At 46.9% G+C, this 27,634-nt stretch overlaps 4 non-coding genes across 4 annotated transcripts; 2 read left to right on the forward strand and 2 right to left on the reverse strand.

Annotated features, from left to right (window-relative positions):
* Positions 1-4,448: 4,448 nt before the first annotated feature.
* Positions 4,449-4,530, reverse strand: TRNAS-GCU (transfer RNA serine (anticodon GCU)). Its single transcript has one exon. It is a non-coding gene; the product is annotated as a tRNA-Ser (tRNA).
* Positions 4,531-14,084: 9,554 nt separating this feature from the next.
* Positions 14,085-14,156, forward strand: TRNAA-AGC (transfer RNA alanine (anticodon AGC)). The gene has a single exon. It is a non-coding gene; the product is annotated as a tRNA-Ala (tRNA).
* An 8,886-nt stretch (positions 14,157-23,042) lies between these two features.
* On the reverse strand, positions 23,043-23,114 carry TRNAA-UGC (transfer RNA alanine (anticodon UGC)). The gene has a single exon. It is a non-coding gene; the product is annotated as a tRNA-Ala (tRNA).
* Positions 23,115-27,232: 4,118 nt separating this feature from the next.
* Positions 27,233-27,304, forward strand: TRNAA-UGC (transfer RNA alanine (anticodon UGC)). Its single transcript has one exon. It is a non-coding gene; the product is annotated as a tRNA-Ala (tRNA).
* Positions 27,305-27,634: the final 330 nt, after the last annotated feature.

Below are 27,634 nucleotides of genomic sequence, written 5' to 3' on the forward strand. Positions count from 1 at the left end.
TTCATATGGCCATCGCCTATATAGGGGAGCTGAGCCAATCAGCATAGACAGCGATATGCATCCACCAATTGTTACCAAGTGCCCACAGCATAGCAATAGTTCAACAGCCAATAGGTAGTACTTCCTGTTTACGGTCACTCTAGACACACCTTCTGGCAAATCGCCAGGTGCCATTTTGCAAAGCTCTGCGGTTGACGGATCTCCGGGCCCCTGGAGCATCCACCCTCGACAGTTCCCCCTTTTTGTTTTATGGTAGAAGGAAAGACTTAGCAGGGGTCGTGCCTGTCTTAGGTTGTCGCAAGGCCAAGAATATCCTTACCCGTCATTGGATCATGATGCTTATAGGATCATGTCCTGTCTTAAGTTGGTCTATTCCACCTACGATCTTACCCATCTGTCTTTGACTACCGATCCAGCATACTGAGCCATACCTGGGGCGACTGTCTGGACTCGATGGATAACAGAGCTTGTTTGATGACAATGGTGTCTCTTTTACGAATGCACCATAAGCAACACACCACAGGGAATATCAGCAATCCATCCATGGATATGAACCCGAACCATTGCTTCCCCCATTCTACAACATTTTTCATAAAGGCAACAAATTGATGACAATGGTGTCTCTTTTATGAATCCTCATCATGGGGCAAAAGCACCATAAGCAACACACCACAGCGAATATCAGCAATCCACCCATGGATATGAACCCAAACCACTGCTTCCCCCATCCTACAACATTTTTTATAAAGGCAACAAATTGAGATACTGAAGCTACTTCTACCTTACTGGCATTAACGTTAACAATATTAGCACGAAGCTGTATTGTCAGATTCTCGAATCTGGCATTCCAGTAGCCTGTAAGCATCTTGGATAGTTTCCTGGAATAATTAGGTGCTCGAGTGAGGTTATCATATGCAACTGGAGTAATGCAGAATCCAGTATCTGAGCGAAGGCATCCTATAGTCAGTAGTTGTATTACAATGTCCATTTGTTCTTGTAGCAAGTCAATCCGCTGATTAGCAAAAGGAATACCCACACCGAGATGACCATTAATTTTACTCTGGGTTTGTAGAGCTTCTGCGGTATTCGTAGACAGTTGATTAATCTCCTTGGCTGCAGGAATAGCAACGGCAAGTGCAGTAGCAGCGACGGCAGCAGCGGAGGCGGCAACAGCTGTCACCACGGCAGCGGTGATACCAAAGTCTCTTCTATGTCTCAGCAAAACCAGAAGGTCTCCCTCTGGGACAGAGACGGGCATAGGCAAAAACACTGGAATACGCATTATCATAGCAAATGAAAAGCCTGTAGCATTCCAACATTGTGTAAGGAAGCAAGTGTTCAACGTACAGTTCAACTTATTAGAAATGGTTGTACTGTTACTGACAAGAAACATAAAAGGAGGCGAATACAAACAGGAGTACAACAAGTTTGCACTTCAACACTCGTTTCAAACGTTTGGGAAAGGTTGTGCTTTTAAGAGGAGTTACATAATAAATTATTAGTAGTTAAGAGTGCGGGGTAAGTAGCAGCTGGATAACTTTTGACAATTGACCCTGTAAATCACCTGTCCCTTGTATGGTTTTCCATGCCGTAGCGGCAGCAGTAGCAGTTTGCAAATACACTGCAGGTGGAAAATTGATCTGATTTTGATTTCCCAAAAACTGTCCTGTACCAGTCAGCATTTCTAAATTCCAAGCTCCATTCCCAGCTCCCGCACCACAGCGAGCAGCCCCCGCATAGCCATCCTGATCTGCCATCCTCCACAGAAGATATTGCCCTCCAGACAAGCAAGCTCGCGCCAGACCACTCCAGTCCAAAGGCGCCAGGCCTTGCCCCGCGACCCCACGGCGCGCAAGAACGCCTGAGCAGCCCCCATTCCCAAAGGAGCTCCACCCGCCTCCAGCAACTCCCGCAGACCTCCGAGACCTCCGAATCCACAGTATATCAGAAATAAATAGTCAAGAAGCAAAGAAAAGACTAGTCTGCTATCGTCACTAAAACAGTGAGCTTTCTGAAGATCGTCACTAACACCAGTGAGCTTACGTTGCAATCATCACTATAATCAGCGAACTTTCCTAAACTTCTCTGGCCAGAATTTTCTTCTAAACAAATTCGTCACTAACCTCAGTGCACTGTTAGAAACGGAGAAAGGGGGGGGTTCCCCGTACGGGCCACCATTTATCGCCGTCCAGCAGCGATAATAACAACCCTCAGTCCGGTTGGGTTTCAAAAAAGTGGGCTGCTTTTATTTCATATGGCCATCGCTTATATAGGGGAGCTGAGCCAATCAGCATAGACAGCGATATGCATCCACCAATCTTAAGCTTGTTACCAAGTGCCCACAGCATAGCAATAGTTCAACAGCCAATAGGTAGTACTTCCTGTTTACGATTGGTCACTCTAGACACACCTTCTGGCAAATCGCCAGGTGCCATTTTGCAAAGCTCTGCGGTTGACGGATCTCCGGGCCCCTGGAGCATCCACCCTCGACAAAAAGCTACTAAACAATAATTCCTAGGTTTGGATTACCTCTCATGATCAGGTCAGACAACGGCCCTGCATTTGTGAGTTCAGTCTCACAAACACTGGCCAAGGCCTTGGGCACTAACTGAAAACTACACTGTGCCTACTGGTCTCAAAACTCCAGATAAGTAAAAAAAAAAAATAAAATAAATAAACCAGACTCTTAAAGAGACCTTGACAAAGTTAATTATGGAGACTGGCAATGGATGGATAAATCTCCTTTTCAGGCTTCTCATTCTTACAGCCTTATTAATTTTAATATGTTGTTTTGTTCAATGTTTCTCTACTCGGTGCTAAGACTTCATTACTGCAATGACTTCATGACGACAGATGATCCTTACCACGCACAGAGACACTTCTTCACTGTAGCGTTGGATTCAGCTGCCTCCATCTTTTGTAACTCGCCTACGAACTCCTCAACTGATCAATGTTGACCCAAATAGGTAGGGACAACTCTATGCCCCTACTCATCAGGAAGAAATTACAGAAGATGAGACCTTCCACCTTCAACTACCTTAAAGATTTAAGGGTCAAAATTGTTCAGGGGAAAATAATAAGGGAACAAAAGACTGGCTGAAAAGTCAAAGATTTGACTAATCTCCAAAGAAAAGGGGGGAATGTAAGGACCTATTTAGCCAGAGCGACTCCATCTTGGTTAAAAGCCATTTTTTTGTTTGTGCAGTAAAACTTAAACTAACCCTTCCCCCCTCCCTGCAGAGGAACTTACTTAGAAGCAAGTCTGGGAAACCAGTAAAATATGGTCATCCAGTTCCTAATAACAGAGCCCAGAATACAAGGACAAGTCGGGCCAGGTGGAGACATCCAATCAGTAAGAAACACACATTTTTTTCCTAACCACCAAAGACTATAAACTTGAGCACCAATTCTTTCTTTTCTTTTCTTTTCTTTTTTTTTAAGCACCAATTCTGACCAGAGTAATAGGTTGGGTCAAACAACTACTATAGGGTAAATTGTAATTCAATTGGCCACCTAGTGTGACCTAACATGACTACAATCTCATTGGCCACCCATGTGTGGCCAGGCTTTTGCTCTATAAAAGGTCGTCTAAGATGGGGAGGGGTTGCCCTCTTTGGAGGCGGCCCTGACTGGTCAGTCAGTCAATTCTTGAGTCTGTAGCTGGAGGTGGTCGCTCTCCTGGGAGAAGGCCCTGGCGGGTCAGTCTGACTTCTAATGCTTAGCACAGAATAGAGCTTTGCATAACTTTCACCTTGTCTCAGTCTTGGTCCCCTGGCCAGTCTGATTTCTAATACTTATCATAAAGTAAAGCTTTAAATAACTTTCACTTTGTCTCAGTCTCCTTACGTTTAATAACGGACCTAACAAGAACCGAAAGTTGGCAACATACCATATTGGGGAGTGAGGGCAGGAGGACTTCAGTCACTTTGGGTGGGGAGTGTAGACGAATAAAATTCCCCTGGTGGGAAATTTGGCACTATGTTTAAATATTTCAAACGCATATATCCTGGGACGCAGCAAACTCATTTCTAAAACTGTATGTTACAGTTTTACAGATGAACACTTTGAAAATTACATGCTGAGAGGAAGGGAACACTTTAAATTAACAAACATGAGGGAAATCGCAGTACAGTTAAAACCCGGGTGAAAATATTGTGCAAACTACAATCTAAACAATTTATTTACCAACATCTGGGGATGATTTTATCATTTAAGTTAGGCAATGTTTTTCTGTATCCCTCAATTAACTATTCAACTGCTTCTTCAAAAGACCTGAAGACTCCCGGGGGTGAGTATAAACAGGTTTCCTGCCCTCAAGAAGGTTCTCCTCTCAGGACCAGGGTCGGGCCCTTCTGCTGCTGGACTCCTGCTGCCAACAGTTGAGGATGGGGAGCGGGGAGCCGGATACCGAGGCAGGGGGCTCACCACAGAGTCCGAGGAAAACCTCACGACGAGGGTGGGATTCGAACCCACGCGTGCAGAGCACAATGGATTAGCAGTCCATCGCCTTCACCACTCGGCCACCTCGTCGGGTGTGGTGCTCGCGCGGTCAGACTCTTCACCCCGCAGTCGGAGCAGCGATGATCCGCGAAGCGTCTCCTCGGACCTCCCGCTGACTCGACCCTCACGCCCGCCCCCCAGGCAGGCATTTTCGGGTCCCTGCAGGACGACGCATCCTGGATGGGCGAGTACACCCAGCAGGCTCGGGGGCGGGGGGGGGGGGTCCTGCGCGCGCACCTGCTGGCCGCCCCTGCGCCCCGAGCGCCCGGGACCCCCATGCGCCCGCCGCTCCCGGGAAAGGCAGGGACCCCCTGGATTGGCCCCTGGAACGCGTCCGACTGCTGGGCCGCGCCCCCCGTCCCTCCTGTTCGCTGCGGCGTGGCGCTTCCCGCGACTCCGGAGAGCCTGGCCGGAACGAGAGCTGAGCGCAAGCGCCCGGACGAGACGGCGTAGGCGCCGGAGGAACCTGGGGTCTCAGCGGGGCCGCCTCCACCCTGGGGACTGCCCCGTGCGGAGCCCCAGGGCGCGGGGGCCGGCGGGGGCCGGCGGGTCGGGGGTCCATCCCGCTCACCGGGGCGCTTGGGACCGGCCACCTCGCCAGCTCCGCCTCCAGCCCTCCCCGCCGGCGTGATGTTGACTCCCCGGCGGAAGCCGAACTTAACAACTTCGGTAAACCCAGGATCAAGGGCCCTTCACTGACAGGCTTCTGTGCTTTTCTACAGTTAGTGCAGGATTCAGGAGACAAACGGAAAGACAAGAGATTCTTACCTGCCAAGATGCTTTTTCCTTCCTAGGAAACCTCTGCCCCTATTCCCAGCTTTGGCACGGCACACCCTCTTCCGTCCCTGTCATGTTCCTTTACTGAATTTTCAAAAACTCACCGCCAGCACAAACTACCCATCATGGGAAACTCCCCTCAATCCATGGGCTAGAGGACGAAAGATTTATCCATTTAGTGAAAATTTAGTCATTTAGTCAAAAATCCATATTACCAGTTATGGTTTTCCTTAAGCCTTGAGTTGGGACCCCCGTTTTGTTCAAATCACTTACATTCACTTATGTGTCCCTCTCCACAGGTCCAAGGAAACCTCATTTCTACCGGTGACTTCAGAACTACTTCTCAATACAAATTCTGAGTCGGAAATTTCCCTGTTAGATTAACAGGATTTTTTTTTTTTTAACTGTTTTCCCTCCAGTGCTCCCCGGAGAGCAGGGATATTTCATTATTCATCACATGACAGGCAACAGGTAGTCAGTAATAGGCGCACAAGTTACTCCTGAGTGAATGAATGCAACAATTCTGTATTTTAATAGAACTACTAAACACCGAAAAGCAAGGTACACAGAGAGACTCTTTTTAATTATTTCAGTTTGTTGGGCTCATAAGCAACACTGCAGGGCTGTTGTGAGGACTCAATGAAAGTGCAAAGTGCTTTAAAATACCTGGCGCTTGGAATCACCATTGACTGACAAAGCTTTGTATTATCATTATTATCCCTAAGAAAAGAGAACCAGCAGAGGGAAAAAATGAACCAGTAATATGTGCAGGCAACCCACAGAAGTAGGGAAAAAATCAGACAATAAACGTCTTAAAAGAAGCTTCACTTCATGTATATTTAAATATATGCTAATTAAAATAGTAATAAATTTTCCCTTCCATCAGATTGACAAATATTTCTAAAATTAATAATAACAAACCTGGGCCAGATGTTGGAAAGCCTGATTTGAAATACTGTGGTGGTGATGTAAATGGGCAGAAACACATTAAAAGATAATTAATTAAGTCCTATTAAAATTTAAAGACTTACATTCTTATTCCCTTCCTAAAACCCAACTATCCAGTGGGGGTGGGAGGGATGCAAGTTCAAGTGTAGTACGTACAGTCTTGTTATTATTATCATTTTAAACACCTATGAAGGTAGGTCCATAAAGAGTTTTAGGTAATATCAGTTTCATGAAGGCTCAAATTCAGACTTTTCTTGATCCCTCCAAAGTACATTATACATACAATTATCGTATATTTATTTGGTGTTAACAGAGTTCATCTTTCAGTATAATTATTTCAAATATATCCCAATGTTTAGAATCTTCATATTGTGTTTATTTTGTATTTATTTCGATGTGCTGTAAGACTAAAAAAAGTGGAAATTGCCCTGGGCCTTTTACAACCTGTGAAAAACCATGATGGGCACTGACATCAAAAATATCTGCAAGAAATGACATATCAGATAAAGGGCTAGCATCCAAGATCTATAAAGAACTTAATCAAACTCAACATCCAAAGAACAAATGATCCAGCCAAGACATGGGTGGAAGACATGAACAGACATTTCTGCAAAGAAGACATCTAAATGGCCAACAGACACATGAAAAAATGTTCAACATCACTCAGCATCAGGGAAATACAAATCAAAACCAAAGTGAGATCCCACCTCACACCAGTCAGAATGGCTAAAATGAACAAGTCAGGAAATCACAGATGTTAGCAAAGATGCAGAGAAAGGGGAACCCCCTACACTGTTGGTGGGAATGCAAGTTGGTGCAGCCACTCTGGAAAAGAGCATGGAAAAAGTTGAAAATAGAGCTACCCTACGACCCAGCAATCACACTGCTGGGTATTTACCCTAAAGATACAAATGTAGGGATCTGAAGGGGCATGTGCACCCCAATGTTCATAGCAGCAATGTCCACAACAGAGGAACTGTGGAAACTTAAACTTGGCTTGATGTCTACTGACAGATGAACAGATAAAGATGTGGTATATAAAATGGAATATTACTCGGCCATCAGAAAAGATGAATACTTACCATTACAGCCATGTGGATGGAACTGGAGGAGATTATGCTAAGCAAAATAAGTCAATCAGAGAAAGACAATTATCATATGATCTCACTCATATGTGGAATTTAAGAAACAATATGAGGATCAAAGGGGAAGGGAAGGAAAAATAAAATAAGATGAAAACAGAGGGAGGCAAACCTATTTCCCTATTCTCAGGAAACAAACTGAAGGTTGCGGGGATGGGGGGTAACCAGGTGACAGGCGACAGGCATTAAGGAGGGCACGTGATGCAATGATACTGAGCACTGGGTCTTATATATAACTGATGAATCACTGAACTCTATTTCTGAAACTAATACACTATAATTAATAGAATTTAGACAAAAAACAAAAATCTGCAAGAAGTACATCATTTAGAAGTCATTTTATTTTTTTTAAACTGAATTTTTTTTGTAAGATTTTATTTATTTATTTGACAGAGAGAGATCACAAGTAGGCAGAGAGGCAGGCAGAGAGAGAGGAGGAAGCAGGCTCCCCACTGAGCAGAGAGCCCGATGTGGGGCTCGATCCCAGGACCCTGAGATCATGACCTGAGCCGAAGGCATAGGCTTTAACCCACTGAGCCACCCAGGTGCCCCTAGAAGTCATTTTAGTAATTAACCTATCATTTACCTTATCTTTGTAAAGATATCCAATAAAAGATTAAGGAAAGTTACCATTTGTAGAATATTTACAGATAAAAATGCAAAAGAAGTGTTTGAAAAATCATCATTTTACAACTGTTAGGGCACAGTGAATGCAGGCAGTAGTAATCAGGGGTTGAGAAACTGCTAGACAGAAGGCAAAGGGGCAGAGTAGCTGATACTATCTGAACCCAGGGAACAATCTTAGCCTAATTAGAAGTGGAAAAACCCAAGTTATATGCCACCTGCTGTGATGCTACAGGAAATAAATAGTGAAACTTTTTTTTTTTAAGATTTTGTTTATTTATTTGAGAGAGAGCAAGCGTGGGAGGGCGGCAGGGGGGGTCGGGAGGAGAAGCAGACCCCCCGCTGAGCAGGGAGCAGGACACTGAGATCATGAGCTGAGCCCAGGACTCCTGATCATGACTCAAGCCAAGTTTGGCTGACTAGGCCACCCAGGCGCCTCTTACACAGTGAAACTTATAATACATTGTAGCCTGGAACAACTGAATGTGAATCCAACAAAATTTCCATGCCTAATGGCCAGTTTACAAGAGATACAGAGAATAAGAAAACACATTAAGTGATACCACAGGGAAAACATCAACCAAACTTAGGACATAAGAAATTCTACAGTACAGATCACTGAGTTACATAAACAAGCAAATGGTATTAAAAAAAAAAAAAAGGTACTGTTACACGGTGAGAATTTTAAGAGATTTTATCAAACAAAAGCAATGTGTGGACCTTGTTTGGGTTATGAATCAAACAAATCAACTATAAAAAAGCATTTTTACAAAACTGAGAAAACTGAACTTGGACTGGATATCAGTATTAAGAATTTTAGTTAAGGGCGCCTGCTGGCTCAGCTGGTTAAGTGTCAGACTCTTAATTTTGGCTCAGGTCATGATCTCAGGGTTGTGAGATCGAGCTCCACGTTGGGCTCTGAGCTGGGTCTGGTGTCTGCCTGACATTCTCTCTCCCTCTGCCTCTCCCCACACCTCTGTACAAGAAACATTAGGGGATAAATTTAGTTAATTAGAATTAGAATTAGAATTGTGGTTAAATTTTTTAGATGTGATAAAGTTATTGAAATTATTTTTAATGTCTTTATCTATTAGAGGTATATACTGAGATATTTAAAGATCAAACTGCATGATGCTTGAAAATCGCTTGAAATACCTCAGAAAATAAGGAGGGAATGAATGAAATAAGAGAAGCCTGTGTTAATCATTGCTGAACCAGGCTGAGGCGGACGTGGACACTCATTATACTATTCTAACTTTATGCCAGTTTGAATGTTTTAATAACCCAAGTTAAAAGATTTTGTTTGATGCAGGTCTCTTAGTTGTAAACTCCTAGTTTTTTTTTTTTAAAAAAAGATCTTATTTCTTTACTTGACAGACCGAGATCCCAAATAGGCAGAGAAGCAGGCAAAGAGAGAGGAGGGAGCAGGCTCCCTGCTGAGCAGAAAACCCGATGTGGGGCTCGATCCCAGGACCCCAGGACCATGACCTGAGTGGAAGGCAGAGGCTTTAACCCACTGAGCCACCCAGGCACCCCTCTAGTTTTTATTTGTAAACAGTGGTCAGGGCACCTGGTAGCTCCGTTGCTTTAGCATAAACTCTTGATTTAGGCTCAGGTTGTGTTCTCAGGATTGTGAGATCAAGCCCCGCACGCCCTGGCTCTGTTTGCTCAGAGTGGCGTCTGCTTGGGGTTCTCTCCCTTCCCCTGCTCCCTCTCTTAAATAAATCAATCTTTATATGCAAACGGTGGTAAAAAAGCTCCCATTCTTAAAAGCTTAGTTTGATGAGTACACAACTCTAGATTGACAATGACTTTATTTCAATACTTCTAACATAGATTTTCTTTTTCCTAGATGGTATCATGGAATTAAGGTTGTTAACATTCTAACTGTTCCTCCTTTGCAGGAGACCTGTCCGTGTTCTCTGATTTCAGACCTCCTCTTTCAGTAGGAGGTGTGAAGTTATAGTTGTTCACTTGACCTTCCTTGTGATGCACTGTGCTTTCTGAATCTTTTATGCATGAAAATTCCTCTCCAGTTCTGGGAAATTCTCAGCTATTATGTTTTCAAATATTACCTCACCTACATTTTTCTTTTATTCCTGGTTGTAATTATTATATACTTCAGAATTTATTACCTGAGCCTACATCTCTACTGTGTTCTTTTATCTACCTTCTGTGGCTCTGTTATAAACTACCCCGAAACTCAGGGATTTAAAACAACACCCACTTATTATTTTCTCACAGTTCTATGAGGTGGCAATGTAGGGAGAGCTCCAGTGGGCTGTATCGTCCCTTCTCTTTGTGAGGTCAGCTGGACTAATTTCTATGTGGCCAAGGGGCAGGTCAGCCAGAGACTGTTCTTGGATGGCCTCAAGAACATATCCGACATGGACGGTTTCTGGGAGTTGATAGATTTCCTTCATGTGATCTTTCTAGCAGGATGGTCCAGCCTTTTTTTTTACAATGATAGCTGTCTTCCAGGAAAGTGAGGGTTGGTATGACAAGGTTTCTCTAGATCAGGCCTGGAAGTGGCACAACATCACAACTCCACTGGTCAGAGCAGCTCAGAGTCAAGGTTTAGAGGAGTCAGTTAGACTCCACCCCCTGATGGGAGGAGGTGCAAATGACCCGTGGTCAGGTTCATCTGTCACAGCTTGCTTCGCATGTTCCACGTTAACTACTTTTGTTGTATTCTGGATCAGCGTTTTGGCTTTATCTCTCAGTGTAGTAATTCTTTCTTTGGTTGCAGCTAATATGCTGTTTAATCTTACCTATTAGAAATTTTTCATTTCAATTATTATTATCTTTATTTCTAAGTTCTAAATTTTATATCATTCTATTCATTCTTCTTGCATACTCTGTATCCTTAATTTATTGATACATATCCCACATAGCTATTCTTTGTCTTGTATCTTAAAATTTCAACATCTGCAGTTGTTTAGGTCTATATATGTCACGTTTTTTATCTTCTAAACTATAGGCATAATGGTTTATCTTCCTGCGTGTGTGGTCATCCTTATTGTTGAGCTGGTTATATGATCTTAATACGAATGAATCTTGCAGGCGCAACCTGGGGAAGTCTTCTGTCAAAGGGGATATGGTTCTACTTCTTCCTGAACTGGAGACAAAGCTGACTCTGAGCCGCCTGTGTCCCACTACAGTGGGACAGAATGGGACTGAAACAAGTGTCAGGCTCTGCTCTTCCACCTCCCCACTCTTATGATATGAAAACATTCATCCCTACAGTGGTGTCGGCACCTGGCTTCATGATTCCCTGCTCCTGGACTGACCTAGATGAGTTTCCTGTACTGCTTGCTCCCAGCCTCTCTGACTCCCAGGCCCTCTGGGCAGGGCTCCCACATCTCACCCTTGCATCACTAATTGTCCTGACCTGGGCTCCAGGTGCCCCTGAATTACTGTAGAGCCAGGTAATATTTACTGGTTTTGAGTGACCCCCTAGAGAATTCCCCAACTCTTTGTGAGACTAGAAAAGTCACAAAGGGGGTATATTCAAGGACTAATGGTTGGGAAGTAGGACCTTCTACTAAGTCGTAACTGGTGAAGATAAAAAAAAAAAAAAAAAAAAGAACCAAAAGGCACAAATCACTGAAAATGGACAGTCCTGTCACAAAAAGTGATGGTTTTCAATCCATAAAGAATGACACGGATGAAATTCATGGACATGTAACAGACTGGAAAGAGATTTTCGCAACAACTAAGACTGACCAGAAATCAATATATACTAAATAAAAAGACCCCTTGCAAAAGAGGAATTAAAAAACAAAAATTTAAAAATACCAACAGAGGGGCATCTGGCTGGCTCAGTTGGTAGAGCACCTGACTCTTGATTTCAGGGTTGTTAAGTTCGAGGCCCACGTTGGCTGCAGAGATTGCTTTAAAAAAAAAAAAAAAATCTTATGAAAAAAATGAAATACCATCAGAAAAAGAGGCAACACAAAAGAAAAAGAGGACAAGGAAATAAATAATTCAGAAAAGTAATGCCTAAATGACTTCCAGTATTAAGAGATGTTGAACCTCACTAGAAATCAGAGGAAGGCAAATCACGAAGAATCCCGGCTAGGGAGGAATGGCACGGATCATGAAGGTTATGGCAGGTGTTGTTAAATATGCTGGGGATGGAAACTTCTGTGTGCTTCTGGCAGGAGAGAAGTCAGCACAGCTGTCCTCCAACGCCACCTTGCACAACGCACTGCGATCAAGCACCCCATGTGTGCTGTAACAGACCCAAGGGCCCCAAACTCTGGGTGGCTGACAGCAACACACATTCTCTTCCACTGTCAGAGGTGTTTGCGGGCCGCACTCCTCGCAGAGGCTGCAGGGGAGACTCTTGTTTGCTTCCATTTTCCGGCTGTTAGAGCTGCACTGTCTTCATTTCTCCTTTGCCTTCCCCTCATGGAAGGACAGGGTGACTACCTTCAGGGCCCATCCGGACGGCCCAGGATGGCTTTCCCCGTGCAGAGCCCTACCACCACCACATCCGCCCTCTCTCCGCCTGCGGTAACAGTCCCAGCTGAGACCTGAAGGCCTTCAAGGGCCATGTGGTCAAGTTTACGACCGGCATGTGTATTTTTGGACCCTGTGTGTATCTCCCAGCGAAATTCTCCGGCAAATCTTCAGAGGAAGCTTAAAGATGCTTTCGGCAAACAGGCACAACATCTAATTTCAAGCCTTAACTGTGCTCTTTACCCCTCTTCTTTCTTCGTCTCTGCTCTTTTCATTGTAAAGACGATGAACGAGAGAGTTCTCCCGCTAAACACCAGAGTATTTGGGCGTGGTGCCGTCACCCATCCGCGGGAGGCCGTCTCCGGATGGAGCTTTACAACACCAGCTGCCTTGTACTGCCGTGGGAAAGGCATGGCCTGAATCTACCACTCAAAACTACAGGCAGACCCAAAGTGGAAAACGTTCTACTGGGGGAGGAGGGGGGCTGTGGGAATGTTCCAGATTAAAGAAAACTAAAAAGACAGGCCAACTAAATGCAATGCCTGACCCCAGACTAGACGCTGTACCAGAGGGGAAATCGGGTCAGATGGTCAAACGGGCGGGCGGATTGTAGTGGAAACAGGGCTACTGGGTCAGAGTCAAACTAGCCAAGTTTGTGAGCGACTCGGGGGGGGGGGGGGGGGCCTGCAACTTAATCTCAAAGGAGAGATAGAGGAAGCAAACGTTGAAGAAAGGGAATACTATTAACAATAGCTAAAACTGGGTAAAAGGCAGACAGGTATTTTTATGCTATTTTTATTTTTTTCAGCTTTCTAATAAGTTTGAAGGTGTTTCAGGGAATGCACGGGAGGCTCCAGAGAAATCAAGGGCTGGGAATTTGGGCTGGACCGCGCCAACTCTCTAAAATAGAAGCTTTACCCCCAAACCATCCAAGGAACCAAAGATTCTTCGTGGCTCCGGGGGTCCCCGCGGGCTGGTCGTGAGCAGCCGGAGCCAGGGCACCCCGGCCCGCTCACCTGACACCGAAGCAACATTGCCACGCACCCCCCACGAGCCTCGCAGAGCGGGGGCCGCCAGGGCTTTGCGGACGGGGACACCTGTCGCCCCGGCTCGGGTTCCCAGCTTGTCCTTGCGATCGGTGCAGGACATCGCGAGCCTGCGGGACGCCCCCTGCCACCAGCATCGAGTGTTCAGGGGCTGTTTCCGGCTGCCGGAAACCGAGATGGTGGGAGGGTCCTGGGGAGGGGCGCGGAGGGCCCGGAGCCAACACCCCCCCCCCCCCCCGCCTCCGCCGCACCGCCCCCTGCTGCGCGCCCCGCCTCGCCTGCGCCGCGTCGCGCCGCCCCCTGCTGCGCGCCCCACCTCGCCTGCGCCGCGCCGCGCCGCCCCCTGCTGCGGCCTCCCCCGGCTCCTCGGCCGCAGGCGGCACACGTGGCTGCAGAGCGCGAGACCGCGCGGGCTCCGCCGCCTCCTCCCGCGGAACCCCGCCGGGGCGTTTCGGACGCCGCACGCGGCCGGCCCGCACGTGAGATGTCTGCGCCCCCGTTTTCTCCGCGTCTTCCTAAGACTTTCGGAGGCGAAAAGTGATAATAAATCACGAAAGGAATCCGCAGCACCGCGCCCGCAGTCGGGGGTGTAGCTCAGTGGTAGAGCGCGTGCTTAGCATGTACGAGGTCCCGGGTTCAATCCCCGGCACCTCCACCAGTTTTGGGGGGATGCGCCTGGGATCGGGGCGCGTCTGCCCCGCTAACCCGCCGCCTGCTCTCCTTCCGTTTTCTACCCGCCCGGGGTGCGGCAGTGACACCGACTTCCTACTGAGAACAAAGGTCCTGGGCCCTGCGCACCAGGAACGCGCAGAGCCTCGGTCTCATCCGCTTTCTTTGGAATTCTGCAAAGTTCTTGGGACAAAGAACACACTGGAGGTGGAACAGCATAAAAAGATGGTTTTTTTTTTTTTTTTTTTTTTTTTTCCCTTCTGAACTTGCAAACTACTTTACCCTTTTTTGTGTCACCAGACACGGACCCAGGGGGGCCCAGTTCCAGCTGCGGGCTTTCCAAGGCACGTGAGGGGCCATGAAGAGCTGTCGGTCCGAGCCTAGACGGGGTGACGCAGACCGAATGAAGGCTGGTTGGTGGCAGGGGCCCAGGACGCCTGCCTCTCTGCGGACACGGTGTGGGACCAAGCAGCTAAATATTTCTTAAGTCAAAATAAATGACGCGTCAGGCTCATTTTAGAAATGACTAGAGAGGAAACTTATCACTGCCCCCAAACCAAGGAGCATCCCACAAGTAACACCTGCGTATCCTAGCCGATGCATAATCAAAGCCTATGTGCTAGTCTGAAGTATGAGTTGAATACACACCTTGGGAGAGGGAGCCCTCAGTTTTAAATTTGTTAACTTCTAGGGATTATTTGGTATTCTGGAAGATAATTCTATGTAATATATATTATTAGGAGACTTTTATATTCTGTACTACCTATTTAAGTTTCTTTAAAGTATTTTGTGTCAAACATTAAAAAATTTTTTATGACAAGACAAGGATGTCTATTATCTTCACTACTATTTAATGCTGTTATGGAGGTATTTCTTTTTCTCCTTCCTTCCTTCCTTCTTCTTCTTCTTCTTCTTTTTTTTTTTTTTTAAAGAGAGAGAGAGGTGAGGAGAAGAGCCAAGGGACAGGGAGAGAGAGACTTAAGCACGCTCCACACCCAGTGCTGAGCCAAATGTGGGGTCCATGCCTGTCTCAATCTCATGACCCCGAGATCATGACCTAAACTGAAAACAATAGTCCGGCCGTTAACCAAATGAGCCACCCAGGTAGGTGCCACTCTGATGGAGGTATTAACCAAGGCATTCAGATATGAAGAAACAGAGGGTTAAGTATCGGATAGTAAGTGATAAAGCTATCTCTATATAGCTTGGTAGGATTATACGTCTGGAATTTGCCCTTCAAAGTGGAAAAGCTACTAGAGCACCTACTTGTAAAACCAACACAGACTCACACGTAATAGTCTATATCTAACCTTTGGAGGCTTTCGGATAGCATCTCATTATTTTGAAAGTTGACCAATGAAGGAAATGAATCAAGTATTTATCCTATATGAATAATATGGATTTTTTAAAAAAGATTTTATTGATTTATTTGACAGGGAGAGATAGTGGGGGGCGGGCGGGACAGAGGGAGAAGGAGAAATATATCCCTTCTGAGCAGGAAGCTGGACGGGGTGCTTGATCCCGGAACCCTAGGACCACAACCCAAGCTGAAGGCTGACGCCTAACTGACTGGGCCACCCAGGCACCCCTGGGATGTTTTTTAAGATAAACATGCTGTTGATAAGGGAAAGATTTTCTCCATAGAAGAATCACAGCTGATAAATGCAGGAGGAATGATTAAAATTAGAATCAACATTTTACAACAGATCTAATGCATCCAGGTCACAATCATCAATGGCTGCTACAGCCCTGAGGAGAAATCAGACAGAATCCTAGAATGGACAGAATCGCTGACATCCCCTAAAAGCAACAACTGATTCCATGGCACTAAAACTGAGAGGACTACACATCCTGTGTGTCTGGGTGCAGTGAAACAGAACATTCCCAACCCCACCAACAAAATACTTGAGTTAAGAAATTAATGGTTTAGGGGTGCCTGGGTCGCTCAGTGAGTTAAGACGCTGCCTTCGGCTCAGGTCATGATCTCAGGGTCCTGGGATTGAGCCCTGCATCGGGCTCTCTGCTCAGCGGGGAGCCTGCTTCCTCCTCTTTCTGCCTGCCTCTCTGCCTGCTTGTGATCTCTCTCTGTCAAATAAATAAATAAAATCTTAAAAAAAAAAAAGAATCTGTTTAATAACACAGGCAATCGGCCAGATCCAGAATGTGAAAAAATTCTCCTGGGCCAACTGACCCTCAGAAGGTAAGTGACATGGCAGCGGTAGGGGTGGGGAGAAGGAGACAGATATGATACAGATGAAATGACATACAAGGAGATTAAATGCAACACATTTGGATCTGGACTCAAACAAAATAATTGGAAAATGAAACAACTGAACATGGACTGAGCATTAAACTACATTAAGAAGTTTCTTTAATTTTGCTGGTTGTGATATTATTATGGTAATGTTTTAAAAAGTTTATAACTATTAGTTATTCATGTGAAAATATTTATGGTTGAAGTTAATACAATAATTGAAATTTTATTTGTTTTCCAGGGGGCACCAAAAATAGTACCTGAAAGTTGGTAAAAATTGAACAAGAACAACGAAGTGATCGTTAAATGCTCAGTGTGTGACTGAAGGAAGCTATATTCATTAGAGTATAAGCTCTATTTTAAAATGTCTGAATCTGGGTGGCTCAGTGGGTTAAGCCTCTGCCTTTGGCTCAGGTCATGATCCCAGGGTCCTAGGATCATGACTAGGATCGAGCCCCACATTGGGCTCTCTGCTCAGCAGGGAGTCTGCTTCCTCCCCCCTGCCCTGCCGTGATCTCTGTTTGTCAAATAAATAATTTTTTTTAAAAAATGTCTGAAACAGAGTAGCCTGACTGGCTCAGTTGGTGGAGAATGGGACTTGTGGTCTTGGGATTGTGAGTTCAAGCCCTCACACTGGGCATAGAGATTATTAAAAAAAAAAAAAAATTGTAAAAATAAAATAAAATGTCCAAAACAGAAGGTTAAAAATGTTTTCATTCAATATTTATCTTACTGACTTTATATTACATATTTAAATATATTTTTAATTTAATTTTCATTTTTCTCCAAGAAATGGGTAGAAGACATAACACACATTTCTGCAAAGAAGACATCCAAATGGCCAACAGACACATGAAAAAGTGTTCACATCACTCGGCATCAGGGAAATACAAATCAAAACCACAATGAGATCCCACCTCACACCAATCAGAATGGCTAAAATTAACCAGTCAGGAAACGAGAGGTGTTGGCCAGGATATGAAGAAAGGGGAACCCTCCTACACTACAGGTGGGAATGCAAGCTGGTGCAGCCACTCTGGAAACAGTACAAAGGTTCCTTAAGAAGTTGAAAATAGAGCTACCCTACAAGCCAGTAATTGCACTACTGGGTATTTACCCCAAAGATACAAATGTAGTGAAAAGAAGTGGCACATGCACCCCAATGTTCATAGCAGCAATAGCCAAATGTGGCAGGAGCGAAGATGTCCCTTGAAGAAGATGTGGACCATATATACAATGCAATATTCCTCAGCCATCAGAAAGGGTGAATACCTACCGTCTGTATTGATGTGGATGGAACTAGATGATACATGCTGAGTGAACTAAGTCAATCAGAGAAAGACAATTATCATACAGTTTCACTCATTTGTGGAATATAAGAAATATCATAGAGGACCATAAGGGAAGAGAGGGAAAAATGAAACAAGGTGAAACCAGAGAGGGGGAAAAATTATACGACTCTTAATCATAGGAAAGAAACTGAGGGTTGCTAGAGGGGAGAGTGTAGGGGATGGGGCAACAGGGTGACGGGCATTAAGGAGGGCACGTGATGGGTGAGCGCTGGCTGTTGTGTAAGACTGATGAGCCACAGACCTGTAACAAATAATACATTGTATGTTAATTAAAATTTTTTTTAAAAAGTAAAAAAAGGAAATGTCCAAAACAGGAAGTTTAAAAGGTTTACATTTAATATTTGTTATTTATATTATATATTTAAATGTATTTTAAATTTAACTTTCATTTTTCTCAAAGAATGGCTTCTGTTTCTTGAAAATCATTGCAGTGGATAGTTTTTTAATTAGGCATAATGGACAAATAAAATTTTAATGTATTTAAAATGGGGGCACCTGGGTGGCTCGGTCAGTTGAGGAGCCCACTCTTGATTTTGATTCAGCTCATGACCTCAGGGTCGTGAGTTCAGGTTCCAGGCTCTGTAGGGAATCTGCTTGAGAGTCTGTCCTTCTCCCTCTGCCCTTACCCCACTCTCTCTCAAATAAGTAAATCATAAAAAAAAAAAAAACGTACAATGTGGTGATATATGTATAATGTAAATCGAAAAGTACAATGAGCTATCACGTCACACCTGGTAGGATGGCTATTATTTAAAAAAAAAAAGATAACAAGTGTTGGTGAGGGTGTAGAGAGATTAGAACCCTCGCATACTGTTCGTGAGAATGTAAAATGGTGCAGCAGCTACACAAAACAGTATGGATGCTTCTCAGAAAAAGTAAAAATAAAACTCCGAAATGATCCAGCAATCCCACTTATGGCCGTATATATATCCAAAAGAACTGAAAACAGGATTTTGAAAAGACATCTGATGGTCAAGATACGGAAACAACCGAAGCATCCATCGACAGATGAACAGATAAAGAAACTCTGGCATATACACAAAAATATTATCCAGCCTTTAAAAATGTTGCCAGTTGTGACAGCAGGGATGGACCCGGAAGACGCTATGCGAAATGAAATAAGCCAGCCAGAAGGATGATTACTGCATAATCCCACTCTGGCCAACAGTCAGACTCGTGGAAGCAGAGAATGTGATGGGGATCGCCAGCACCCGCGGCGGGGAGGAAACAGAGAGCCGGGCTGGCTGAGGGTAAAGTTTCAGTTATGCGAGACAAACATGACAGAAATCTGCCTCCAGTTAGCAAGAAGGTATTGCACACTTCCGAGCTTAAGTGGGTAGGTCTCTCTCTGTCACATACACTCAAAAAGCAAAAGGACACAAGGAAACTTCGGGAGGTAGTGCATATGTTGTAACCTTGTTTGTGGTGACGGTATAATGAGGATTTGCTTATGTCCAAACTCATCAAACCATACCCATTGGGTATGTGTAGTTCTTTGTATATCAAGTATACCTCAGTACAGGTGTCCAATCTGAGTAATGCCAAGTGTTCACAGGCTTATTATTGTTTGCAGCTGTTCTCTGAATATTCTAGAAATTATCTCATTTTTAATAAAATCTTAATTATTGAAGTAACTTCTCATCTGTGTGGTGTAGTTTGATGGTCGGAGGGATGAAAGACAGAGATTCCAGTTCCAGACTGAACACCTGAGACCCGGAGCCCTGAAGGCAGGACATCAGTGTCCCAGCTCGGACATTCAATGTTGAAGGCAGAAGACCAGTGTCCCAGCTCCCACAGACAGGCAGAGAGGAGGTGATCCCAACCTTCTGCCTTTTTGTTCTATTCTGGCCTTCAACAGATTGGACGATACCCACGCCTATCAGGGAGGGCTCTCTGCGTTACTCAGTCTACCAATTCAAACAGTAGTCTCCTCTGGAAACAGCCACAGACATACCCAAAGATAATGTTTAATCAGACACGTGGACACTGATGGCCAGTGAAGCTGTCAGAAAGGTTAATCATCACATCACAGTCATTGATGTGTTAATTTTCCCAATATATCCTTTGTTTCTAAGGTATCCTAAATCTCCAACAATCCTTAGTTTCCTTATAACTAAAGAATGCAATTACAATAAATATTCCATTCTGATGCATTATAATTTATCTATCACTTCTTTTAACCTCCTGAACTGTGCTTGTTGAGTCTTGTGTGTGGACACGATCTGATCATGAAATAATGGTGGTGGCACACGTGATGACGGTGGCAGCGAATTTACTGTGTACTGAACAGAGAAGAAAGAGGTTTGGGATTGCTGTTATTAAAACTGGGTCATGTTCACAATTATTCTGAAAAACAAACAAACACACAAATAAATAAATAAATACCAGCCATTAAAACATACAGTGACTCCTGTGCCTACTGGAAGGGCAACCAGAGGGGCGCTAACATGATACAACTAACTGTACCTTTTTTTTTTAAGATTTTATTTATTTATTTGACAGGGAAAGACAGTAAGAGAGGGAACACAAGAAGGGGGAGTGGGAGTGGGAGAGGGAGAAGTAGGCTTCCCGAGGAGCAGGGAGCCCTATGCGGGGCTCCATCCCAGGCCCCTGGGATCGTGACCTGAGCCTAAGGCAGATGCTTAACCCACTGAGCCACCCAGATGCCCCACTATCTGTACTTCTACTTCAGAGTTGCCAAGAGCACAAAGCCAAAACCCTTGTTTTGTTTACAGAATTCAGGTCAGGGGGTGCCTGGGTGACTCAGTGGGTTAAAGCCTCTGCCTTCGGCTTGGGTCATGATCCTGGGGTCCTGGGATCGAGCCCCCATTGGGCTCTCTGCTCGGTGGGGAGCCTGCTTCCTCCTCTCTCTCTCTCTCTCTGCGTCTCTGCCTACTTGTGATCTCTGTCTGTCAAATGAATAAATAAAATCTTAAAAAAAAAGAATTCAGGTCAATGGAAAAAGGAACACTGGGTTCCTGTCCAATTTGGGTCCTCTAAGATGATGCCTTCACTCCAAGACCAACCACATCCCCTTGATAGGTATTACTGAATCTTCTGATGTTGACCAAAAATGCCACCAAAATGTTATCTTTCTATAGCTTCTTAGAGATAAACTCTGCCAGGAAGTGGGAAGGAAGCCTGAAAGTGAAAACTAGCAGGGGCATGACAAGGAGAAGGAAAACACACAGAGGAGCACGTAGACGTTTTGCTGGGCCTTGTCCCTTGGTGGGGGAGACAGAAGGTAGAGACAACAAGGATAGAACCAGGAACCCATCCGTGCACATTTTAAACTCTCCAACCTATTATATCCTCTCAACTATGCCTGTTCTCTCTCCAATCTTTGGTCAAAGAAAAAATAGTTTTAACCTGATTTGCATAGCTCCTTGTTCAAGGTTGTGTCTTATTCAGTAAGCAGTTGAAAATTTGGCTTACAACAGGTTGTATGCATGATGGCCAAAAAATGTAGCATATTGGTAAAAGACCAGCATAAAAAGAAAACAGTTTTTGTAAAGATTTTATTTGTTTGACCAAATGAGAGAGAGAGAGACAGACAGACAGACAGTAAGGTCGCACAAGCAGGGGGAGTGGGGGAGGGGAAGCAAGCTCCTCACTGCACAAGGAACCCTGGGACCATGACCCAAGCTTATTAAGGCAGATGCTCAACCGCCTGAGCCACCCAGGGGCCTGCCTCAAAAAGAAAACATATGTTAAAGTAAGTTGCTCAGACAATTCTTGATATAAAGTTCAAAGTCTAACTATTAAAAGAGGATGATCCAAATAGGCAAGAAAAGAGGGTAGGCTCGTCTTCATTGGTACGGCAGATAGTTTTTTTTTTTTTAAGATTTTATTTATTTGAGAGAGAGTGAGCATGAGTGGGGGAAGTAGGGTTGGGGAGAGGGAGACGGAAAAGGGTCTTGATCCCACAACACTGAGGTCATGACCTGAGCTGAAGGCAAATGCCTAACCAGCGGAGCCACCCGGTGCCTAGTACTGCAGAGAATTCTCTTTCGGGTCAGGAGTCATCACCTTCGGTCACCTGATGTCTGTCTCTATGTAAACTCCATTCAGGGATTTATTTTAGAGGAAGGTTTTATAAACATTTTGCTCATCTGTGATGAGACTTAAAGATGTTGTAAAGTATCTTTTTATGATTCTATTTTTTAATTTTTAATTTAAATTTAGTTTATTAACAGGATGTATTATCGGCTTCAGAGCCAGAGGTCAATGATTCATCAGTCCCATATAACACGCCTGCTCACTACATCACGTGCCCTCCTTAACGCACATCACCCAATTACCCCCACCCGCCGGCAGCCCTCAGTTTGTTTCCTATGATTAAGAGTCTCTTGCAGTTTGTGTCTCTCTCTGGTTTCATTTTGTTTTATTTTTTCCTCTCTTCCCCATGATCCTGTTTTGTTTCTTAAATTCCATATGCGTGAGATCATATGATAATTGTCTTTCTCTGATTGACTGATTTCACCCAGCATAATCGCCTGGAGTTCCATCCATGTGGCTGCAAATGGCCAGAGTTCATTTGGACAGCTGAGTAGTACTCCATGCTCTAAAGTATTTACATGATTGTGATATATGAGCTTTATAATCTCAATTAAGTGGAGGAATTTGGCAATATTCAAACTTCCCAGTAATGTACTACACCTAACTTTGTCCCCAATGGCTTATTTCTTTAAGTACTGTAGGGACCCAGGGCAGTCTGTTCCACAATGGCATAGTAATTGTCTTGAATGGAAGCTACTCTGGAAACAGCAGGTACAAGGACATGACACCCTCCTCTGCCCCCCCCCCCCGAAAGCAGGAAACGAATCTCCCCTATTCAAGGGACCCTCCTTGTGGTAAGAAGGAAAAGACATCCTTATCACCAGAGATAGGAAATTTAAAATTGAGACAGCTGTAGAAATAAAGCTTGTTACTTCATTACTAGATCTACCTCAGCCCAAATTCCACTTAAAATCTCTTATTAATTAAAGTTCCCAAGCCTCTGTCTTCTTCATCCTGTCAAGTCCTCACAAATCTATTTTCTTTGTTCAAAATAGGTCTCGGCTTCATTATTAGTGCCCTGTGCACAGGTAATAAAGCTCCCTTAGCTAGCCCTGTTAATCTGTCTCAAGTCAATTTAATTCTGAGCCCAGTAAGAACTTTGGCTGGAGGAAAATTCTTCTTTGTCGGTAACTTTAATAATTGAAGAAGGGCCTGCTAAGGGTTAAATAAGATATAAACCAGGACTCCTATTCCGGGTTTAGGAAAGTGGAGACGCCGGGGATCGAACCCGGGACCTCATACATGCAAAGCATGCGCTCTACCACTGAGCTACATCCCCACGAGGAAGTTGCTCCTTTTCCCCCTCAATTGTCGACCAGGGGTTCTGCCTTACCCGTGAGGCCTGCGCCAGGGCTTCGGCGGGTTTCTTCAATCCGCATGCACAGGAGGACGGTCAGTCAGCCGACTGAACAAATGCATACGAATTACACCTCCCCCTTCAACGTCGTTTAGCGCAGTTTCTATTTGCAGATTTATGCTGCTGGATCGCATTTGCTTCATTCTCAACTGGGCCGATTTTAGAGCGCGGAGGCAGCGCCTGCGTCCCGCCTCGCCCCAGCCCGCGCCGGCAGCGCAGAGCCGGCCGCAGCAGCCGCTCCGGAGAGAGCCGGGAGGGTCCGCTGGCTCCGCTAAGACCGCGCGGGGAATCTTGCAACGAGGGCTGTGGGGCAGCCGGGCTGAGAAACACATTAGCAGCTTCAACGCGTGCCTCGCTCTGCCTCAGTTTCTCGCCTTCCCTCGGGCTGGAGTCCGTGGCCTCGCCGGCTTTCCCTCCCCGCGGAGGCCGCTCCTCCGGCTGGGACGAGCCAGGCTCTGCTGCCCGGCCGGCGGCGCCCCGCGCCCCGGAAGCCCTGCGCGCCCGCAGAAATGCCCAGCGCAGCGACAGCACCCTGCGCGTCCCGAAGACTCCCCGGGCCCTGCCGTGTCGGGAGAGGGTCCGGACCGCAGACTCCCAACAGGACAACAAAAGGCCAACGCTAAGGGGAGGCACTTGGGACCGAGTCCGGGAGACACGAAACTAAACATAATGCCTACAAAATAGGCAACAAAGCCACTGGTTTCATCCTCCCGGCGACTGGCGAAGGTGGACGTCTCACCGAAAGCCCCCCTGTGAGCGGGGGCGAGCACAACCGGATCAAGGGGCGCAAACCCCCCATCACCCTACTCGCTGCCGCGTGAGGTCGGTGCAAGCGCACAGCGACCCCGCGCTCTCGCGACAGCAGTCCCCGCGAGGCTCCAGGTCCCTGCCGGGGGCACGGGCCCACTCACCTCCTGCCGCCTGCCCCGCCGCGCGAAACCGTCCCGACGGAGGGGAGCCCCGCGGGCCTGACCCGGCGCGCCAGCCCCAGGCGATGGCCGAAGGACGCGCTGGTCACCTAGTGGTCCCGGTGACCCCGAGGACATCGGTCGCCGTCTACCGCGAAGGCCTGTGTGTTGCGGAGTGAACGTGCCGGGTCCCGCGGTGGCCCAGTGGGCAGTCGCCGCAGGGCAGCAAGCTAGCAAGCAGACGGGCAGACTCGCGTGGGGTGTGCGCTCCTGAGCCGGCGGGGTGCGCTCCGCGGGGAGGGTGGGCCCCGGCCAGGCCACGGCTGCCACTTCGCCCTCGCCCCAGTTCCCTCCTCTCTCTCCGGTCGGGGCAGAGCACACATTACAGACACCTAGGAGTGAAGGAGACTCCGGTCCCCGTGTAGTCGCTTTTCTCCGGCGATGCGAAGGGCACCTGCGGACACGGGGTGTGCCTTGGGAGTGCACTCTTTCGTCTGTGCAGCCACCGCCTCCCTCCCTGGTTCTCCTCCTCCTCAGTCCCCGTCCCCGCCTGGTCCCTGCACCAAGTCGCCGGCCAGTCTGCACGGAGGTGTCCAGGGGTCGCGGGCTCGAGGTCTCTGGGCTCAGGTGTGGGGCAGCGGCTGGGCTTGGGAAGTGTTGCGAGCACTCGCCCAACCAGCGAGGTTTGGGCTGGCGTTTGAGCGCGGGACTCCTCGCCGCCACTCGGCCGGGAGGATCCCTCTGCAGCCCCAGGGCTGAGGCCGCCTCTTGGGGCCGTGCGTCTGCGGAGGTGCCAAACGTTCTCCCCGCGCCTTCGTCCGTGGGGTCCCTCTGATCCCGAGCCAACTGCCGCGCGTGGCCCCTCCCCTTGCACCTGCCAGTGGGAGTCCTCACCTGGTTCGTTCTGGGGCACGGGCTTGTCTCTGAGACGCCGCCTGCACAGCTAGGGATGCCTCCTTTCCTACTCAGATCGCTGCATTCGTTCCCAAACTAAAATCTCCTGACGGTGGTGCGAGCGGCCGAGGCGGCGAGCGTCGCCGCCGCTGTCTGGGGTCCCTGTCTGTGTCTGCAGAGGAAACCCGCTTGCCGGGAAGCCGGGAGCTGAGGAGCGGTTCGCGCGTACCTGCGGCTCCCGAGACCCCGGGACGCCCCCGGCACCGCTCCCCTTACGCAGTTGCGTCGGTGACATTTTAGGCGTCGCGAAGGCCGGATGCTGGAGCAGAAGCCGGGGACACCGGCCGCCGCCTGTAGGCGGGCGGCGGGCGCGCGTAAGGCCCGCAACGACCCGCGCAGGGCTGCGGCGCAGGGAGCCAGCGGGGCCGCACGCGCTCGGGAAGCTCTCCCGGGCAAAACGAGCGCCGCGGGGGCAGTTCTCAGGGGTGGGGCGGGCGCTTCGGCGGCCCGGGGTGAGGAACGAGCCTCTGCCGCGATCCCCCAACCCGCCAAATCACCAAATTCTTTTTTTTTCTATTATTTTTTAATGATTTTATTTATTTATTTGAGAGAGAGAGAGAGAGAGAGAGAATGAGAGGACAGAGGTCAGTGGGAGGAGAGACTGCTCGGCAGGGAGTCTGATGCGGGACTCGATCCCAGGACTCATGACTTGAGCCGAAGGCAGTCGCTCAACCCACTGAGCCACCCAGGCGCCCCAAATTCTTAAGAGAATCCACCTGCGGGGTCTGAGCCCCGCGGGGTCTAGGAGCCGCTGGACGCTCGGCCCACGGACACACCGTCCAACTAGTCTTTGCTGCCCTGAATCCCGTTCGTGACGGGGCTCGGGGTTGCAACTGTTGCCCACGAACGACGAATTTTTTGTGATTTTGTTTCCAGACCTCCGTAGACCTGGGCCGCTGTGCGAGCTGCCGCTAGGGCCGGATGGTTGCGGAGTGAAGTCCTAGCCCGGCGGCCCCTCCTCCCTCCCCACCTCGCGCCCCCAGCGCACGGGGTCCTCGGCGCGTCCAGCTGTGTCCAGCGGCAGGATCCGAAGCTGCAGATGTGCTTTATTTCGGGGATTTGCTCTTCTTAATCTGTTTTTACTCATCTTTATCTTCCTCTTCTAATGGCTCGTGGATAGAACATCTAATGTTCAAGGGCGTTTGGATATCGAGAGCTGTATCTGCTGCTGTTCCCGCGTTCGTGTACGATTAAGTTTTTAAAACTAACTTTCTAAATATCCATATCCTATTCTCACAGTATACTAAAAAATTAAACTCAAAAATTAGATTTCCCTCACGCACTTAAATATCTAGAAAAATTCAGACGTAATCTGTTAAATGATTTTATCTTTAATCACTGGAAACACCTTAGTCTCGTACTATCGTTAGAAAATGATGTAGTCATGTGCTGGCCTACACCAGCCATTCCTGAGTCTTACTTCCGCAGCACGGCTGGTCCTATGGGAACACAGATGGCTGGACCCCACGTCCCAGTTCCCGACTCACCACCACGGTGGGGCCTGAGAATCTGTATTTTTAGCAGGCTCCCAGGTGATGCTGATGCTGGGTGGACCAAAGACCACACTTGGAGAACCAATGCCTGAGGCTAAAACCTGTTTCTAAACTGTAAAAACCTGGATTTATATCTGAACCTTCAGCATTTTTCTTACACTTTTTATTCCACAGGATACAGGTTTACTACCCAGTCTAGGGAGTGGGCTCTTCCTTCTTCCGCCAGGCTGAGACTGTGGACAAGGCCATGCCTGGAATCCGAGTCAGAATGCATCTTGCAAGGCGAGTCCCGCCTGTCCCCTACTCCGCTGGAGTGACTCCTGCTTACCCCGGATTTTGTGCTACACATGGTTCCTTTTTTCCAGGGCTTCGCTGTGGCCACCCACGGGTCTATTTTTTCTGATGCTGGCCTGTCGGAGAGGCTGCTGATCTTAATGCCTTATATGCATGGTAGTTGCTAGGATAAAGTCCAGTTCTCCCCCCTGCTTGGTCTGAGGTGGGCCTGGGCTTATTTCAAACGACTCTAAAGCCTTTAGTGATATTGGTTTACAATCACCTTCTTTCTGACATTCAAGACCTATAAAATCCACATTATTCTTGACATCAAAGTATAGCAAAATATATTTTAGGGAAAAGTTGATGTGTATTCCTAAAATTTTTTTTACCACATAATCCCTGCAGCTCTGGGGGTGTAGCTCAGCAGCAGAGCACATGCTTTGCATGTATGAGGCCCCAGGTTCAATCCCTGGCATCTCCAGGCTGTTGCTGTCTACTGTGTGCCTTTTTGAAATGCTGCTTCTTGAACCAGATGTACTTGGTTTTTAGCACTTTTGTTATTTCTAAGCAATTTAAACTTTAAACAAGTAAATGAGATTTCATTCCAGTTATAAAGTCAAATATGCTGCTGAAAAAAAAACAACACACTGTGCTTCCCCTGCCAGGGGTACTCAGACTGGTGCTCTACCCCTCCCTTGGAGGAGAGTTAAGAGAGATTAGGCAGAGACCCTGGACTGGTTTGTTTCTACTCCTGCAACTTCGCTTTTTCAACCATTCTGTGACCATGGTCACAAGTGCTTCTACATTATTT

The sequence above is a fragment of the Mustela nigripes genome, chromosome 5, assembly GCF_022355385.1.
Source record: "Mustela nigripes isolate SB6536 chromosome 5, MUSNIG.SB6536, whole genome shotgun sequence".
NCBI classification, from domain to species: Eukaryota; Metazoa; Chordata; class Mammalia; order Carnivora; family Mustelidae; genus Mustela; species Mustela nigripes.